General features: G+C 50.3%; 1 protein-coding gene across 1 annotated transcript in view; it reads left to right on the top strand.

Moving 5' to 3' along the window:
- KPNA3 (karyopherin subunit alpha 3) overlaps positions 1-5519 on the top strand; it is a 130258-nt gene continuing 124739 nt past the window's right edge. The window contains exon 1 of the mRNA XM_019524582.1: positions 1-58. The gene's annotated coding sequence lies outside the window, so the exon portion shown is untranslated. The remainder of the gene's footprint in view (positions 59-5519) is intronic.

The raw sequence follows: 5519 nt of genomic DNA on the forward strand, positions 1-5519 counted from the left end.
CGCGGGCCTTGAGAACCACCGCATCAAGAGCTTCAAGAACAAGGGTCGCGACGTGGAGGTGAGCGCCGAGCCCCACGCGCCGCGCACCCCCCCCCAGCCGGCTCTTATGGCCCGGCCCGGCGGCGAGGGGCCGCTAGGAAAATGCCTCCGGGTTTTAATTCTCCGTCACGCGGGCGCGGCGCGGGGCAGGGGGGCGGATCCTTCCCCCTTCACGCCGCCGGGAGCGGACAGGGCCGCACATCCCCTCCCCTCACCTCCCCAGCTCTGCCGGGCGGGCCTTGCGGCCGCCGCTGTCGCCTTCCTCCTCGGTGGTTCCGGGCGCTCGAGGCGGCGCTTGCGGACCCCGGAGGCGGCGCTGAACGCACGCCCACCCGGTACCTCCCCCCCAGCCGCGGGGGCAGGCCGCGGCTGGGCCGCTAAAGGGGGCTGGATCCCGGCGGGGCCTGGGGGCCGCGGTAGGCCTCTGCGTGGCACCGGGTGCCTTCCCTGACTCGCGTTGTAGGCCGAGCGGGTGGTGGGGAGCCTCTGTTGTCCTCCAGCTGAGATCAGGGGAGGGGAGAGAGGCTCCTGCTGAAGTGAGAAAGGGGTGTGGAGCCTCGCCCTGTGTGCCCTGCTCTGACAGCTCTGTGCCTCACCCGCGGGCGGCCAGCTCAGTCCAAAGTGGGCTCTGAAGCAGCACCTCCCTCCCCCAGCTCCTACGGGCTGGGGCAGAATTCACACTTTTGCTGCTATTGTTTGGGTGGTGGCTGGTCTGTGCAGGCCTAGCTCAGCAGTAGCGTGCCTTTGTACAGATGACATTCACAATGGAAACTAATCTCTGTTTCCATGTATATGGTACTTGCTGGGGGTGAATCTGCGGGAAATCATGCTTTCTGCAAGGTGGATGCACGTGTGAAGGGAAGGTTGTGTGTCTGGCAGTCCAGCCGTGGTAACTAAGTTATTGTTATCTTTATTTTTTTTTTAAAGGCCCCACCCTTAGATTAAGTAGCTGGCTTCTATCATTACTGGTTCTTGCCTGCTTCTCACCCTGTGAAATCGTTCATCCTCCTTTCCCGTCTCCCTATACTGAGAATATTGATTTTGCTTCAATGTTTCTGGGGAAATTGGGATCTTCATTTTCTGTCTTCCTAGCAGCTGGCCGAGCTGGTTAGAGAACTAAGTGGGGGCAGGCTGATATCCTCACTTGGTATGTCTTGCCATCTAGGCTTTCTGGTATGTGGACTTGTTTGAAGCTGGTGGCTAGTGAGCTCAGAAAAGGATCTTTCTGTTTACAAAGGGGAAACTGCTACAGCCATCTCAAGAGAATTATTCAGCTTTAGTTGTGTTGGTGTACCTCCCTTGTGTGGCTGCTGTTCTCAAGTAGTTAATTTGCATTAATTGCTCTTATTATGGTATACTCTCCTATGGTTATTCTGTGGTCAGTTTTCCTGAATAGACTAGCCCTGAAGCTTCCCAGCTCAATGGGTCACAATACTTAGCCCTGGTGGAGTATAAAAGGTTCTGTATTAGAGTTAAAAGGTGGTAAGAGAGAAAGCTTGTTCAGCATTAATTTCTGTACCCCCAAATTTTATTATTCTCTAAAGAAGTACAGTAGTACTTAAAAAGCTTTACATTCACAGAAGAAATTAGATATTCAGTTTAAAGGTTAAATGCTTTACATTAAATTTAGTCTGTTTAAAAAACAAACAATTTAAGCAGAACTCTTAAAAATCAGAATGTGGCTTGTGTTAAATATTTGGTGATTTTCAATATTTCTGGTTGACTGTTGGCTTCCTGATTGTTTTCCTGTTTAGCATGGAGCTCAGTCCTGAGACTGGTAGTAGAAGTACCCTCATCGGTAGCTTTGCTTTAACCAGTTTTTATACCAGTGTATCTACTGGGATTATTTTAAAAGACTTGATGAGTTTAGTATAGGGCAGGGGTATATGTTCACAATGGGGCACTGGGCTGGATCTGGACTGCAGGGCTCTTTGCGGGTTGGATCCAACCTGGGGCAGGAGGGCTGCCTCAGTAGCCACTGTGGTGCAGGGTGGGTGCTGTAGGTCTGGTGGGAGCAGGAGGAACACCAGAGTCTGGTGGCAGCAAGCCAAGCTTACTACTGATTGCCATGCCCAACAGAGCCAAAGGGTCCAACTGTGCAGTCTGGTGGGCAGGATAGGGAGACTCCATAGGCCAAATGTGGCCTGCTGGCCCAATGATTGACACCCCTGCTCTAGGGAATGCCACATGTGTTGAACTGTTCTTTTGAACAAAAGGTGCTGACTTGCAGGTTTATTGCAGTGTAAAAGGAATTGTATGCCAGGCAAAGCATTTGCATCCTGTGATATGGCTATGGACCTGGGAACTAGTATAATTGAGTAACAGCTGTAAGGGTGGCACCTTAAAGTCTAACTCTTTAATTCTAAAGTAGATCAATTGCAGTCCATTTCATTCAACTGGGTGGTGTCATCATTGACTAGAGGAGAGGTAGTTAACTTTGTTAGTCTAAGATCAGGAAGGGTAGGGGGCACAAGTTAGTCTTCAACTTGTTGCGCTCTCTCTCTTAGTTGAGAATTGCTTGCTTTGAGCCTTTTGCCACAGTGAAGGTGCTTTTTATATAATATAGGAAATTCTTTCAAAATGATTGCTTTTATGTTTGTAGATAACTTTTTTAACAAAAGAGGAACTCCAGAAACCAGGAGGAACACTACTGATCATTTGGGATGTTCAGTGAGCTGAGATCTTTGTAAGGTAACGTTAGTAGAAAAATGAACTATTCTGGATGTTGTTGGACAGTTGGACTCGTATGTGCTGATTTATCTACCTTACAATATTGCTTTTTTTAGGAAATCTTAACTGTTAAATACCTTATTTCCAAAAGAGGTGCACTGATATATTGGTTGTGTATCGGATTAGCATCGATTAAAAGGAAAATGAACGTTATTGGCTTTTTTTAGCTAATAATGTTTTCTGATTATTTAATTATGCCATAGCCCCCTGATGCCTGAGTTCTCTCCTGTGAGCCGGGGTGACCCCGGATACACTCCTATCTCTTCACTGGTGGGCCAGGCTGGGCTGGGCAGGAGTGGAGCAGCTGCCATGGTGTCCCAGGGGCTGTCGCAGACTGCAGGCTGGGGCCAGGATGAACACTGTAAAAGGTGCCGAATACCAGAGATGTGACTGGGGTGGCCAAGGGTGGGCAGAGCTGAGCTGCCTGGCCCAGCCCAGCATGACTCAACCCAGGGTGCCTGGGGGTCTTTGCCTCAGGGGTGGGAGTGGAGGGCCTGGCCAGGGCAGCTACTCCCCCACCCCACCCTACCCCCTCCCGCCTGCTGTGCGCAGCAGAGTCCTTCCCCAGCGGGAAGGAAGCCTTTGGGAGTGGGGGGTGGTGCTTTAATTAAAGCGACTCTGCAACCCGCTCTAAAGTGCCCAGAGACCACCCAGCCCTGGGCAGCCTCAGACTTAGGCAGCTGCCCCCAAGCTCAGATTGAAGGGCCGGGGCTGCAACTGGCACAGAGCACTTGTACACGTGCTCCAGGAGTGTGTGTGGGAGGGGTGGGCGGCATTGCGCTTTAATTAGTAAAGTGCTGCTGTGTCTCCTGTATCAGCATCCCCACACTTAGAAAGGGGGTGCTTGAACTAAAGCTTATTTGACAAGCTTTATTACTAAATGTTGGTTATTGGATCTCTATTGGCTGATATGGATGGTTAATAATCAGCTATTGGTATTGGCCAACAAAATCTTTATCCATGCACCCCTAATTTCCAGTCAAAGCTGTTGAACAAAGTGCAGCCTGTATCACCTGCTTGAAGATTGTATACTGTTGACTTTCAGCTAACCAGGGTTGATTGAATACGGAATCCATTTAGTTAGAAACCATGTTTTCTTAGCTCCTACTCAGCTGCTGGTTATTAAATATTCTAAAATAATTTCTTTTCATAGTACTAACTGTTCTGATGCTTATTCCTTTAAATGGTAGTTTATTCATATTTTGTTCATAGTATCATAGTACTTAGGGTCAGAAAGGACCTAAACAAATCATCAGGTCCAACCCCCTGCCCGGGCAGGAACAGGTGCTGGGGTCATATCCCCCCAGCCAAATATCTGTCCAGCCTCCTCTTGAAGACCTCCAAGGTAGGAGAGAGTACCACCCCACTTGGGAGCCTGTTCCAGAGCCTGGCAGCCCTAACTGTACAGTAATGTCTCCTGATGTCCAGCCTGAACCTTCTCTCTAACAATTTGTGGCCATTATTCCAAGTAACCCCCAGTGGTGCCCAGGGGAACAGAGCCTCCCCCAATTCCCACTGGTCCCCCCGGCGAGCTTGTAAACAGCCATGAGATCCCCTCTCAGCCTGCTCTTGTGGAGGCTGAATAGGTTCAGGCCCTTCAGCCTCTCTTCATTGGGCCTGCCCTGCTGCCCCTTGACCGTGCGAGTGGCCCTCCTCTGGACCCTCTCAATGATAGCCACACTTCTCTTGAAGTGCAGCGCCCAGAACTGGATGCAGTATGCCAACTGTGGCCTGACCAATGTCACACAGAGGGAAAAAATCACCTCCCTGGACCTCCTTGTGATGCATCTGTAGATGCACGACAAGGTGCAGTTAGCTTTACTGACTGCTTCCTCGCACTGGTGGCGCACATCCATCCTGGCATCAGCAATGACTCCAAGATCCCTTTCTGCCACAGTGTTGACAAGAAGGGTGTTCCCTAGCCTATAGGTGTGTTGCTGGTTCTTTTTCCCTAGATGCAGTACCTTGCACTTGTCTGCATTAAATTCCATCTTATTCTCATCTGCCCACCTCTGTAATTTGTCTAGATCTAGCTGGATTCTGTCCCTCCTCTCCAGGATGCCCACCTTGCCCCACAACTTGGTGTCGTCATTGAATTTGGACAGAGTGCATTCCACACCCACATCCAGATCACTGATAAAGATGTTGAACAGTACAGGCCCCAGGACCGAGCGCTGGGAGACTCCACTGCCCACATCCCTCCAGGCTGAAAATGACTCATCCACCACCACTCTCTGGGTGCGACCATCTACCCAATTTGCCACCCATCTGACTGTGCAGGCATCAATGTCACCTAGTTTTTTAAAGAGAATGTGGTGGGAAACTGTGTCAAAGGCCTTCTTAAAGTCCAGGAAGACGACATCCACCCTGACACCCTCGTCCATGAACTTTGTGACCTGATCATAAAAAGAACCCAGGTTAGTCGGGCAGAACCTGGCATCAATGAACCCATGTTGGTTGCCCCTGAGTGTTACGTCCCTTGCTGGGCCCTTGCAGATGTGCTTCTTGATAATTTTCTCAAAGGTCTTTCCAAGGACTGAAGTAAGACTGACTGGTCTATAATTGCTGGGGTCCTCTTTTCTCCCCTTCTTGTAAATGGGGACCACATTGGCTCTTTTTCAATCCTCTGGTACCTGACCAGTGCCCCACGAACGCTCATACAACCATGCCAGGGGCCCTGCTGTGACCCCCGCCAGCTCCCTCAGCACTCTCAGGTGAAGAGCATCTGGACCTACTGATTTAAACATGTC

Source organism: Gavialis gangeticus, unplaced genomic scaffold (genome assembly GCF_001723915.1).
Source record: "Gavialis gangeticus isolate Ggan-Ray unplaced genomic scaffold, GavGan_comp1, whole genome shotgun sequence".
NCBI lineage: Eukaryota > Metazoa > Chordata > Crocodylia > Gavialidae > Gavialis > Gavialis gangeticus.